Raw genomic sequence first — 15,020 nt, 5'->3', positions numbered from 1 at the left:
ACATATTAGAGAAAATCTTCATGACCTTTGGTTAGGCAAAGAGTTCTTAGACACAGCACCATTTTTATGAGCCATAGAAGGGAAAATGGGTAAATGAGACTTTATTAACAGCTTTTGCACTCCAAAATACACCATTAAGAAAAGGAAAAGATAAGCTACTGACTGTGAGAAAATATTTTCAGAACATCTATATGATAAAGGATATATATCAAAAATCTATAAAAACTCTTACAACTCTATAATAAAACAAACTCAAAAGATGGTTAAAGGCTGAATAGATATTTCACTAATATGACCTACAAATGGCTAATAAGCAAATGACAAGGTGCTTATCACTAGTCATTAGAGAAATAAAAATTAAAACAATGATATATCACGTACATACATACTAGAATGACTTAATTAAAAAGTATTGACAAGGATATAGAAACACTGAAACTTTCATACATTGCTGCAATGGAAATGTGAAATGGTAACAGTCATTGGTAACAATCTGACAGCTCCTACTTGTAGGTATCTACCCAAGAAAAATTAAAACATATGTCCACACAAATTCTTGTACATGGATGTTTACAGGAGTAATATTTATGACAGACAAAAAGTTGGAAGCAACTCAAATATCCATCAATTCGTGAATGGTAAAGTGTATGTCCAAACAATGGAATACTACTTGCCAACAGAAAAGGTATGAAACACGGATATACGCTCCAACATGGGTTAACCTCAAATACATTATGCTATGTGAATGAAGCCAGATTCAAAAGACCATATATTGTATGGCCTCATTCATGTGAAGTGTCCAGAAAAAGCAAATCTACAGAGAAGGCAGATCCATGGTTGCCTGGAGTTGGGAGTGGAAGAGATGATTGATACAAACAGGTTTGAGGGAATTTTTGTAGGAGTGATAAAAATATTTGAAAACTGTCTTGTGGTGATGGTTGTAAAAATCTGTATATTCACTAAAATAATTGAATTTATGAGTAGATTTTATGATTTGTCAATTGTGGACCAATATGGACTTCCCTGGTGGCTCAGATGGTAAAGTGTCTGACTATAAAGCAGGAGACCCAGGTTCAATCCCTGGATTGGGAAGATCTCCTGCAGAAGGAAATGGCAACCCACTCCAGTATTCTTGCCTGGAAAACCCCTGGGGTCGCCAAGAGTCAGACACTACTGAGAGACTTCACCTTCACCTTCAAAGCCATAAAAATAAAGTAATTCTGGCCAGTCCACCCAATAGTATACTCATCTCTGTGGCTTCCTGTACCACCAAACTAGACCTTTCAACAGGAGGTAGGATTGCCCTGGTGGTCCAGTCGTTGGGAATCTGCCTGCCAATGCAGAGAAGATCTTGTATGCCGCGAGGCCAACTAAGCCCACGAGTCACAACTACTGAAGCCCGTGACGCCTCGGAGCCCGAGCTCCACAAGTGAAGCCACCGCAGCAGAAGCCCAAGCATCACAGCTCGAGAGTAGCCCTCGCTCTCTGCAACTAGAGGCAGCCCCCATGCAGCAACAAAGACCCAACGCAGACAAAAATATGTAATTTTTTTCTAAGAGAATAAAAAAAAACACAAGAGGTCAAAGAGTTCAGTTAGAGGAGTGATGTTTGAAGTTGGAGATGTTCTAACTTCTCTCTCTTTGAATAATCCTGCCCAAGCAATATTTAGGAAGAGTTTTGTTTTTTTTAAGCGACACAAATAATACAATAGTGTCAGCACAATATCTACACGCATTTATTTTAAATCTCTTCCATTCTAGAAAGGGAATCTTGTGACAGTCAAGGGAAAATCGGTCTTTAACGCTGAACAGTAAGTTAGCATCTCAGCAGAAAGTCACTGTCCTGTGAGACATTCCGAAGGGAGCAGTTAGGCCACCCGGGGAGAGTAGTGCCTCCCGCGCCTCCAGGAAAATGAGGCAGCAATAGACGGAGACTGTCTTCACTTCTCTAGAACGTCAGAGCACAAGGAACTCTCCTTTGTCTGATAATATAATAGCTTCCCAGTTCCAAAGGAAGAAGTAGAAATGGGCAATGTTTAACTATTTGGCCTTCAATAATAACTAACTTAGGATGTGCCAGGCACTGTTCTAAGTGCTTGTGTCTTAACTAATTTAATGTTCGTAACCACCCTACGAGGTCAGTTCTTTTCTATTCCCCTTTTACAGATGAGGAAGGGGCTTCCCACGTGGCTCAGTGGTTAAGAATCAGCCTACTGATGCAGGAGATGCAGCTTTGATTCCTGGGTAGGGAAGATTCCCTGGATATCCATAGATGAGGATCCATAGAGAGGTTAAGCGGCTTGCCCAAGATCCCACAGCAAGTCAATGGAATGGAGGCAGGATGCAAATCAAGCAGATAAACCTGGAGTCCCTTCTCGTAAAGCCCTCTTCCTCTTGTACTCAAAGACAATAAATAGAAGGTTTGGGGGAAAGAGAAGTAAAATTTAATGCTACCTCCAACTGTTCTGAGACTCTAATAGGAAGAAGAACAGGGAGCTAAGAGGTAGTTTCTTCCCACTGCAAGCAGAGGGCTTCCCAGGTGGTGCTAATGGTAAAGAACCTGCCTGCCAATGCAGGAGACATAAGAGAGGTGGGTTCAATCCCTGGGTCAGGAAGATCCCCTGGAGGAGGGCATGGCAGCCCACTCCAGTCTTCTTGCCTAGAGAATCCCAGGGACAGAGGACCCTGGTGGGCTACAGTCCATGGGTTGCAAAGAGTTGGACATGACTGAGCAACTAACACTTTTGCCTACGGGGGCCCAAGACTCCAGTGAGGCGATGGCCCTGGGGCCCGCTATCACAGACCTCACCTAGGTCGGTTTCTCTCCTTTTGCAAATGAGAGATGTGGCCCACAGAGGAGGGTGGATGTGCTGCCCAGTGAGTGAGTGCTACACGTGTGGTGGAAACATAAATCTCCTCTCCCTAGCCCCAGTTCCCAAGATCTGAGACCCAGATGTCTGTCAAATAATCTGAAAACTCGGGGTTTTATTGAGGAGTGTATTAGTTTGCCTCAGCTGTCTAAACAACCGAAATTTCTTTTTTCTCATTAAGTTTTATTGTTAATATATTTTTTATTTTTAATGTTATTTATTTTAATTAATTTAAATATGTTAATATTTATTTTTCATTATATTATTTATAATAATGATTGTATAGTTGCTTTAAAATGTTGTGCTAGTTTCTGCTGTACAGCAAAGTGAATGAGCTATGCGTATACAGACATCCCCTCTTCCTTGGATTTCCTACCCATTTAGGTCATCACAGAGCATTGAGTAGAGTTTCCTGTACTATATAGCAGGTTCTCATTAGTTACTATTTTATACGAAGTACTGTATATATGTCAATCCCAAACTCCTGATCCATCCCACCCCACCCCCACCTTCCCTCCTTGGGATCCAAACGTTTGCTCTCCACATCTGTAAACAATACAAATCTCTTTCCTCACAGTCCTGGGGGCCCAAAGTCTGAGATCAAGGTGCCGGCCAGCTTCTTTATCCTGAGGCCTCTCTCCCTGCCTTGCAGACGGCTGCCTGCTTGCCGTGTGCTCACGCGGTCCTCTCTCTGCATGCGTCTGTGTCCTAATCCTCTCTTCCAAGGGTACCAGTCAGGTGAGAGAAAGGCCAATCCTGATGGCTTTATTTGAACTTAATCACCTCTTTAAAAGCCCTACCTCGGAAAGCAGTTACATTCTGAAGTCCTGGAGATTAGGATTTCAACACTGGAACTCGGAGATGGCAGGATTCAGCCCCTAATGAGAAGCGGCTCTCTGCTCAGCACGGTGAGGGGAGGCACACTGTCCCCAGGGACTCAGCTGTGCTCTTCATTACTATCTCCCCCACAGCCCTTGCCACATTCGCTTGTGACGGGGTGGATGAGTCATACCCCAGAAACAACGAGACACTAACACATGAAACAGTTCTAGGACAGCAGGATCAGGGTTTAAAAAAGCAGAGAACTGGGAGCCGGGAAGTAAGGGTGGTAGGCTCAGTCCTGCCACTCACCTGCTATGTGATTCTCTACAAACTTGTACATCAAAATACCCAGTTTAAAATAATAATAATAATAATAATGGGTCTAGGTCCCACTTCAGACTAATAAAACCAGATTAACGAGGTGTGGGGTCCAGGCATCCATGTAGTTGTTTTTTGTTGTTGTTTAAGCCCCTTGGGTGTTTCTAATGTGCTTCTTTGGGTGGAGAACTCCTTTGGGTCTTAGAGGAAAATTTCATTCTGACATTCTCTGGACTAGTGAGCACCAGGGTGGATGATCCAGTGTAGTATGGCTCACAATACATCCCCAACCAGCAGCAGCATTGCCTGGGAACTTGTTAAAAACAGAAACCCCTGGGTATCATCCAGACATAAAGAAGCAGACACACTGGAGGAAGAAAGCCAGCAACGGTGTTCTAACGAGCCTTCAAGTGGGCAGTTATGCCCACCAAAGTTTGAGAACCACAGTCTACACTGCTTCTCAATTATTCTAAGGTGAAATAATGTTCCTCTTTCCCTTTCCAGTTTATTTTTAATTGTGGTTAAAATAAAAAGTCCATTGACAGATGAGCGGATAAAGAAGATGTGGTACATATATACAATGGAATAGTACTCAGCCATCAAAAAGAATGAAATAATGCCATTTGCAGCAATATGAATGGACCTAGAGATTATCATACTAAGTGAAGTAAATCAGAAAGACAAATACCATATATCAATTATATGTGGACTCTATAACAAAATGTGACACAAATGAACCTATCTACAAAATAGAAACAGACTCACAGGCACAGAGAACAGAGTGGTGGTTGCCAAGGGAGAGGGGAGTGGAGGAGAGAAGGACTGGGAGTGTAGGACTAGCAGATGTAAACTATTATATATAGAATGGATAAACAACAAGGTCCTACTGTATAACTCAGGGAACTGTATTCAATATCCTGTGATAAACTATAATGGAAAAGAATGTAAAAAAAGAACATATATATATATATATATATATATATATATATATATGAATAACTGAACTGCTTTGCTGTACAGCAGAAATTAACACAATATTCTAAATAAAAACCACTATATTTCAGTAAAATAAAATTTAAAAAACAAAAATACACAACATAAAATCCACTATCTTAACCATTTTGAAATGCACAATTCAGTAGTAACTGTGTGGATCACAATAAACTGTGGAAAATTCTGAAAGAGATGGGAATACCAGACCACCTGACTGGCCTCTTGAGAAACCTGTATGCAGGTCAGGAAGCAACAGTTAGAACTGGACATGGAACAACAGACTGGTTCCAAATAGGAAAAGGAGTATGTCAAGGCTGTATATTGTCATCCTGCTTATTTAACTTATATGCAGAGTATGTCATAAGAAATGCTGGGCTGGAGGAAGCACAAGCTGGAATCAAGATTGCCGAGAGAAATATCAATAACCTCAGATATGCAGATGACACCACCCTTATGGCAGAAAGCAAAGAAGAACTAAAGAGCCTCTTGATGAAAGTGAAAGAGGAGAGTGAAAAAAATGGCTTAAAACTCAACATTCAGAAAACTAAGATCATGGCATCCGGTCCCATCACTCCATGGCAAATAGATGGGGAAACAGTGGAAACAGTCACTTACTTTATTTTTCTGGGCTCCAAAATCACTGCAGATGGTGATTGCAGCCATGAAATTAAAAGATGCTTACTCCTTGGAAGGAAAGTTATGACCAACCTAGACAACATATTGAAAAGCAGAGACATTACTTTGTCAACAAAGGTCTGTCCAGTCAAGGCTATGGTTTTTCCAGTGATCATGTATGGATGTAAGAGTTGGACTATAAAGAAAGCTGAGCACTGAAGAATTGATGCTTTTGAACTGTGGTGTTGGAGAAGACTCTTGAGAGTCCCTTGGACTGCAAGAAGATCCAATCAGTACATCCTAAAGCAGATCAGTCCTGGGTGTTCATTGGAAGGACTGATGTTGAAGCTGAAACTCCAATACTTTGGCCACCTGATGTGAAGATCTGACTCAATGGAAAAGACCCTGATGCTGGGAAAGATTGAGAGCAGGAGGAGAAGGGGACGACAGAGGATGAGATGGTTGGATGGCATCCCTTACTCAATGGACACGGGTTTGGGTGAACTCCAGGAGTTGGTGATGGACAGGGAGGCCTGGCGTGCTGTGGTTCATGGGGTCACAAACAGTCGGACATGACTGAGCGACTGAACTGAAGTATATTTAACATTGTTGCTGCAATGGATCTCCATTTTCATCTTGGAAAATGGAAACTCTGTACCCATTAAACAACTTCCTGTCTCTCCCTCCCTGCAGCCCCTGGCAACCACTGTTCTACTTTCTGTTTCTATGAACTTGATGACTTTTGATACCTCACACCTGTGGGATCATACAGTATGTGTTTGGATTATTTCACTTAAAATAATGTCCTTAAGGTTTATCCCTGCTGTAGCATGTGACAGCATTTCCTTCCTTTTTTAAGGCTGAATAATACTCTATTGTCTGTATACACCACATTTTGTTAATCCACAGATGGACAATTCGGTTGTTTCTACCTCTTGGCTATTGTGAATAATGTTGTCATGCTCCTGAGTGTGCAACCTCAATTTTACTATGGATACAAATCATCTATGTGCGTGTGTGTAAAGTCGCTTCAGTTGTGTCCAACTCTTTGCGACCCCGTGGACTGTAGCCCGTCAGTCTCCTCTTTCCATAGGATTCTCCAGGAAAGAATACTGGAGTGGGTTGCCATTCCCTTTTCCAGGGGATCTGCCCGACCCAGGGATCGAACCTGCATCTCTTACGTTTCCTGAATGTGCAACCTCAATTTTACTAAGTATACAAATCACCTATGGATAGTGTTAAAATAGATTATGATACAGGGGGGTCTTGGGTGGGCTTCTCCCAGATTCTGCATTTCTAACAAGCTCCACAATGATGTTGATGCTGATCTGAAGACCACATCTTGCATAACAAAGGTCTAGTGTTTGTGAATGTGTCACTCAGTCGTGCCTGACTCTTTGTGACCCCAGAGACTGTAGTCTGCAGGCTCCTCTGTCCATAGGATTTTCCAGGCAAGAATACTGGAGTGGGTTGTCATTTCCTTTTCCAGGGGATCTTCCTGATCCAGGGATCAAACCCATGTCTCCTCTGTCTCCTGCACGGGCAGGCAAATTCTTTACCACTAGCGCCACCTGGGAAGCCCAAAAGGTCTAGATCCAATGACAGGACAAAAAAGAACTCAGAAAAATTTTAAATCAAGTCCCAGATCACTTTCCCTAAATGGCCCCCAAAGGACGAAGTCCAGGAACAACAGTGAAATCGTGGATTTTACCTCTACTATTCCAACCCACGTCCACTATATCCTCTTCTCCTTGCCAAATATCCCATCTCTTTTACTTCCCCTGCAGGTCAGCACCCCATGCACAGTCCTGCTACAACCACCACTAACTCCTTGAACTAACCTCTCTCCTACATCACTCTCATGCCAGGTCCACTCAGTCTGGAAACAAAGAACCAATCTACAAAATTCAAGGGCATCTACTAGAAAAGGCTAGAACTCTTTCCCACAAGTGATGCTATAATAGTGACGTTAACTGTGATGATTTTTAGGTAGTTGGTACAAGAATACAAAATTAAATAACATCGTATCACGTGGTGAAAAAGTGGCTCCCTTGCAAGTCTGTTTCAACCCTTCCTGAAAATGTCAAAAAAAAAAAAGTCCCAAACACTCTATGACATTGGCTAATCTCCCATTTTAAGAGAGTTCAGGCCTCAGGCTCGGAGCCTTAGGCAGGCAGCAGGCTCCAGCTAGAAATAAAAAAGCACTGTTTGGTCTTTGTCGTATTTATTTTTGCACTTACTTTCTATTTGTGGGAAGTGATACTGGTTTTCCATTTATGGTTCTGATGCCAAGTTGCTTTTTTAAAGCAAATGTACTTAAATTTAAAAGGGAGTGATTTAAAAACACACATTAAATAAATAATTGTCGAGGAGATGTTTGAAGTTGGAAATCTTAGAGGAGGAGGACTCGGGCCACTTCCCCGAGAAATCTGTACCACATACAGCATCTGGGTGTCTTGGAGACAGCATCCACTGTGATCAAATCTGCAAGGTACCAGGGAGGGAACAGTGCCTCCAGCCAGACTGGAACACCAGTTCCAATAGAGGGGCCAGAAGAACCAACTTCTGTCCTTCCTTCTGGTCCATGAAATCTTTCCTGAAATTCAGGGCCTGGACAGAGACTGACAAAGTGTGCCGCTGTAGGAAGATTCTGGGTTCTATGGAGCCAAACCTGGGGACCGCTGGAGACAGCAGATGGCTGGTCAATGTGCTCAGATCCTTAAGCTGCCCTTTCCTTCTTAATCACCCCCATTTATGGAAATTTGGATCAAAGCAAGTGTTAGTCGCTCAGTCGTATCTGACTCTTTGCAATCTCGTCGACTGCAACCCGCCAGACCTCTCTGTCCATGGGATTCTCCAGGCAAGAATACTGGAGTGGGTTCCCAGTCCCTTCTCCAGAGGATCTCCCCAACCCAGGGATTGAACCAGGGTCTCCTTCATCACAGGCATATTCATTACCGTCTGAGCCACCAGGAAAGCCCTGGATCAAAGCAAAGAGGTTTCTAAAATTCTCCATACCTTGTGCCCCTGGACCAAAGAGTTCCTCCTTGACCTTAAAGAGTTATAAAGGGCATCATTACAGGTAATTGTGAAACCATTACAAAAATCAATTACCTATTTTGAGAGGACTCCAACTTCACCTATTCAGTAGAAAAGATACTTACTCTAAAGCTTTTGGTGTTTTCATTCCAGTAGGAACTTCTTTTACTGTTGCAAGCAGCATTACAATTTTAAAAGAGAGGAACACTCTCAGTAATTAAATGCAAATCACCAGAGCTCCAAATTCAGGGGCCTGTCTCCCCAGTGCCTAGTTTCAGCACCAGGGGAAACAAATAACTCAGAAAAGGCGATAGGATGTTGTTCTCCCTCCCCTCCAACCTTCTCCTCAGATAATCAAGGCTCCCCTAGCTCAAAGAAATGTGGAAGGAGGTACTCTTTCACAAGGCTGATCCTACCTGCGGCTGCATTTTCCCAAGAGCAGGATGGAGCAGAAGAGATCTGTTTGCTGACCCAGTCCTGCTATCTCCAGGGTTTTGATTTGCTGTCTGGTTTACTGAGGCTTCCCTGGTGGCTCAGACAGTAAAGAATCTGCCTGCAATGTGAGACACCTGGGTTCGATCCTGAGGTTGGGAAGATTCCCTGGAGAAGGGAACGGCTACCCACTCCAGTATTCTTGCCTGGAGAATTCCATGGACAGAGGAGCCTGGAGGGCTAGAGTCCATGGGGTCACAGAGAGTCAGACACGACTGAGCGACTTTCACGTTCACTTTACTGGGGCCAAGAGACAGAAGAGCAAGAACTTGCTTCATGCTGGATTCCAATGCCCCTTCCTCCAGGATGCCTTTGGGACCCTCCCCAACTCCCGGTTAGAAGGAACTCTGCTTGCCCCCAACAGTGAAGTCAGAATGTTCTCAGATCAAATATCAGCACGAGAACAACATCTGCTCTTTCAACAAAGTTCTTGCACACCTACTATGGGGTAAGACACTGTTCGAGGAGTTGGAGAGACAGTGGTGAAGGCAAATGGGTGATTCTCTACCCTTACAGAGCTTGGAAACAGGAGCTAGTCAAATAATCACAGAAGCAAACAGAACATCACAAATCACAGTGAGTGCTATTCAAGCACATGAAAAGAATTTACTAGTCGAGGAGTGACCGTGGAAGGAACAGTGAGTGCAAAGGGCCTGGGTTAGAAAGAAGCAGGTGAGCATGAGGGGAACCACAAGAAGACCCGTGGGATTACGAAGACCCACGAGCAGAGATCCAGCAGGCAAGCGATCCGGCCGGAGAGGTAACCGAGGTCAGCCAAGCAGCGCCTCGAAGATCATAGAGACAATTTTTTATTCGAACCACTATAGCAAAGGAAGCCGGCAAAGGGGTTTCAGCAGGGGAGAGACACGAACGGTATTTTGAGAGAACCCACAGGATTCAGTGGAGAACAGGTTTGAGAGAGGAGCTGAGACACATGCGGGAGAGCAAGCTGAGGACCCTGCAGTTGTCCCGGCAAAAGATGCTGAGCTCTGGGCACAGAGGGGAGAGTGGAGATGGAGAGAAGGGTTTCTACTGGTTGTACAAGGTCAGCCAAGTCACTTCTCTTCTCTGTACCTTCATTTCCTCATCTGTGAAAAGGGACTAATAATACCCACACCTCTTAATGAAATGATATGACACGTTGAAAGCGCCTGTCCTGTCATGAGAATTCAATAACAATAGCTATTGCTATAATGATGATCCTGCTCATAAGACCCTTGTCCATTTATGGCTTTTGAAATGGTTGTTTGTCCACACTTCTTATTTTATTAAAGCATTAAAGCAAAGCTTTCTGTTCTTTGAAGGGATAGTCCCTGCTGGATTCACCATGCTGCAAAGTAGGGTGCTGACCAGGGTGATGAGCATCCAGAAAGTGTAAATGAATATTTGTGGAGGGATTGGACTCGAACGGTCCAGCTGATGGCACTCAGCCAGGCTCCCTAATCATTTGAGTTCATCCATCATAGACATGCTGATTTCCAGGAAGTACCACTCCATGGAATCTGCCTTCAAGAAAGAGCAAATTGTTCAGCCACTAAGAGCAGAGTTCACTGTCAGCCTCCACCTACAGCCTTGGGGATCTGGTTCAGCTTTGGAGCTGAAGCCATGCTCTTCCCAGGCAGTCCCTAGCCAGTAACTGAGCACGGTGGGGGTACCAGGGCCTCGTTGTTTCTGCCCAAAGTGTGGATCCACTATCTGTGCATCATGGTCCCAGCCTGTCACTTGCTCGATCCTGCTTCTTCTCACTCTCATTTTATTTTTCAGCGGCATTTACACTCCCTCTCCCCACCTCCTATAAACCTCCACTCCTGACTTTCTCCAGATCAGCTTTTGCTCCCTGGAGGGTCCAATGCACACACCTTGGAGAGAAGAGGAACTAAAAACTACCACATGAAGTAGCAGATAAAAGAAGCATATAGGTAAGTTAAGCAACTCAGAGCTGTTCACTGTCTCAAAGGATTAAAGCTCCAAGAGCTATAAAAGAGGATGCGCTAATTAATTAAGTTGACTCAAATTACCAGGAAGCTTTCTGATTAATAGCAGATGTTGGGGTTCCAGGAAAGATTGCTCCCTGGTTTTGTCCGGAATCCCAGGGGTCATTCGGGCCTGCGATTTAGGCAGTTCTTCTCTGCTTCTGGCTGATACCTCTCAATCCATTTTTCTGGATGCTAATTATAAACCTAGGACATGTGCCTAATCTTCCAGCAAGAAAAACCCAGGGATGTCAGTCCACTTTCCCTCTCCTTTCCTTGAAAATCATCGGGTCTCAGGCAAAAAAGAAATCAAATGGAGATAAGAAAACATAGACACACACATAAAATACCCCCAGCCCTAACAGAACATTCAAAGCTTTTGTTGGAGAAACAGCACCACTATACGAGAGAATTGTTGTTATCATTTGAGTGACAGTTCAGCGGGTTTGGGGGGAAATTCACTCAAAGTTTAGTCTAGTCTCAGTTTCTAGGACATCAACCCACCTTCGTGAAGGCAAAGATGACAGGCAAAACTCACAACATAGTGATCATCTTAAAGTGAAAGTCACTCAGTCGTGTCCGACTCTTTGCGACCCCATGGACAGTTCATGGAATTCTCCAGGCCTGAATACTGGAGTGGGTAGCCTTTCCCTTCTCCAGGGGATCTTCCCAACCCAGAGATGGAACCTAGGTCTCCCCCATTGCAGGCAGATTCTTTACCAGCTGAGCCACAAGGGAAGCCCAAGATTACTGGAGTGGGTAGCCCATCCCTTCTCCAGCGGATCTTCCCAATCCAGGAATCCAACTGGAGTCTCCTGTATTGCAGGTGGATTCTTTACCAACTGACCTATGAAGGAAGTCCAATACTAGCAACTAGTACGCTTCTAGCACTGGGTGAGGATTTTCACATAATTATATCATCTAGTCATCCCAGGAATTCACTGACATTGGTGATGTGATCACCCATTTTTTTTCAATGAGGACAGAAAGGCTCAGAGAGAATCAGTAACTTGTTGGTCACAGAGGTAGTAAGTGGAAGAGCTAGGATTCAAATTTATGTCTCTCCGGAATTAAAGACTACATTTATCAAGCTTTCTCCATGGTTCTCAAACACTTTTTCCCTGGACACTCATTCTCTGAAATTCACTACCCACAGACATGTCCCAGTTGCTGCATCATTTAACAAGTGTTCCTTGTCTAATCTGAGCCAAACCCTGTGCTGGATGCTGGAAAGAAAGGAATGGATAATCCCTGATGTCAAGAGGCTCATAGACTAGGTGAGGAGATAATTTAGGGCAATTTCTTTTATGTTTTCTCTCATAAGGGAGCATGTGTACATGCTAAGTAATTTCAGTCGTGTCCAACTCTTTGCAACCCCATGGACTATATCCCGCCAGGCTCCTCTGTCCATGGGATTCTCCAGGCAAGAATACTGGAGTGGGTTGCCATGCCCTCCTCCAGGGGATCTTCCTGACCCAGGGATTGAACCAGCTTTTCTTATGTCTCCTGCATTGGTAGGTGGGTTCTTTACCACCAGTGCCACTTGGGAAGCCCCTCAAAAGGGAGACAAACTCTCAGCTCCAAGGATATAGATACCATCAGCAGAGACAGAGACTTTTTTTAAAGATGAAGAAACTGAAGACAGGAGAATGTAGAGTTGTCCGAAGACGCACATCTAGTCATGCTGCTGCTGCTGCTGCTAAGTCGCTTCAGTCGTGTCCAACTCTGTGCGACCCCATAGACGGCAGCCCACCAGGCTCTGCCGTCCCTGGGATTCTCCAGGCAAGAACATCTAGTCATAGCAAAGCTAAAACTCAAACAAGGTAAGCCAATATATCACAGGCTCTGAATCAGCACAGCTGAAAGAAACAGCATACTTGGGGATGGAGGTGGGCCTCTCCTTACACCAATCAAGATGCAATTTGCAGACCTTTTTCAGAGCAGAGAATGTATGAGTGTCTGAAGGGCAGTGATCAATCATTTCAGCCATCATGAGACCAAAATAGATACAAAGAGAATCAGGACCGCACAGAATCCTGACAGTCAAGGGTACTAACCTCAGAATATTTCTTCTTACAATTCAGTGGCCATGGTTCTAGAATTCGGACAGGATATAAGGAGATGCAGCTGAAGCAATACCTACCTATGTGTGTGTGCTAAGTTGCTTCAGTCGTGTCCAACTCTTTGCAACCCTATGGATTGTACCCTGCCAGGCTCCTCTGTCCATGGGATTCTCCAGGCAAGAATACTGGAGTGGGTTACCATGCCCTCCACCAGGGGATATTCCTGACCCAGAGATCGAACCCAAATCTCTTAAGTTCCCTGCATTGGCAAGTGGTTTCCTTACCGCTAGTGCTACCTGTGAAGCCCAGTACCTACCTATATCATGGGGCTATCATCAGAAGTTCTAATAACCTCACAGAATCTGAAGGACAAGGAAGTTCAAACACAGCCATCCAGCCTAGTGCCAGAATTCCTGCTGGATTCTCTGTGACACATGCTTATGCTGCCTGATGACCCTCCAATGACAAAGAACTCTGAGTCCACCCAGTCTCTTCCTTATTCTTTCCAGAGTCAGATTCATCTCCTCTGGGCTACCTCTTTCTTTAGATTCCAGAGCAACTTGGAACATATTTGCTCCACATTCAATATGGAAACCCTTCAGATTACTGTATACAGCAAGCTACCAAGTCCTCTCCCTCCCCTCTTTTTCTCTACTCCCAGAAACACACACACTTACCCTTCCATTGACACTCTTAGTGAACCCTTTCCAGTCACCAGCACCTCCCCTGGGCCTCTTCCTCTTAAAAAGTCCAGTTTATCAACATCCTTCTTAAAATATGGAACCCAGGAATGAGTGTAGCCAAAAAAATAAACATTTGTGAAAGGGCTTTAAAAACCATACTATATTAGGCCTAAGTAAGGGGATTTTCTCCCTTTCTGGGACTAGGCGAATTATAAACTACAGTTTTCTTAATACAAACTAGTGTGAAAAAACTATTAAATTTATTCATTCATTTATGCATTAATTTTACAGATCTGTGCTGATTCTAAAACTATAGCCTATGAGAAAGGCTGGGCATATAATGATGTTCATATGTACGCAGTAGTGTCCGACTCTTTGGGACCCCATGGACTGTAGCCCGCCAGAATCTGCTGTCTATGAAATTCTCCAGGCAAGAATACTGGACTGGGTTGCCATTTCCTACTCCAAAGGATTTTCCCCACCAAGGGATCGAACCTGCATTTCCTGCAGCACCTGCATTGCAGGCAGATTCTTTACCGCTGAGCCACCAGGGAAGCGGCATATGATGATAGATAAAATCACTTCTTACCCTTTATCAATCACTTGAGGCTCAGTCCACAGCCCTCTTCTCTTCCCACCTTTTTTCCCCTCCCAGGAAGATCTTATCAGGTCTTCACGGCTGAAGCTCACCTGCCACTCAGCTCCAGGTTGGTCCCCTGATATTTCCATCAGGATGACCTGCAGTGTCCTCCAATCCAACATGTTTAGAAAAAAAAAAAAAGTTCATCACTTTTCCTTCTTCAGACTAACCCTCCCCTTCAGGGCATGGCAGAACCATCCTCCGAGATGTTCAGGCTGAAATTCTAGAACTCTCGCCACCTCCTTTCCCCTCAAACCCTGTGTCTGGTCACTCTCCCTCTGATACACTATTTGTCTCCATCCATCTACTATTCTTTTTTCTCTTCTGGCCTGACTCCCTGTGATCTCTTACCAGGACGAGTTCAATAACAAGTTGAAAAACTTTCTTCCTCCTTCCATTGTTGCCACCTACAATTCATTCCCCATCCAGCAGCCAGAGAGCTCTCTTAAAGAAAAAAAAGAAAGAAACATGGGAACTTGCCTGGTGGTCCAACAGCTAAGAATCTGCCTTGCA

At 44.0% G+C, this 15,020-nt stretch overlaps 1 protein-coding gene across 2 annotated transcripts in view; it reads right to left on the bottom strand.

Annotated features, from left to right (window-relative positions):
- GRIN2A (glutamate ionotropic receptor NMDA type subunit 2A) overlaps positions 1-15,020 on the bottom strand; it is a 450,066-nt gene that overhangs the window by 342,972 nt on the left and 92,074 nt on the right. The window lies entirely within an intron of this gene.

This window comes from Giraffa tippelskirchi, chromosome 13 (assembly GCF_054371585.1).
Source record: "Giraffa tippelskirchi isolate mGirTip1 chromosome 13, T2T-mGirTip1v1.2.pri, whole genome shotgun sequence".
NCBI classification, from domain to species: Eukaryota; Metazoa; Chordata; class Mammalia; order Artiodactyla; family Giraffidae; genus Giraffa; species Giraffa tippelskirchi.
This window is presented reverse-complemented; position numbering and strand designations above follow the sequence as displayed.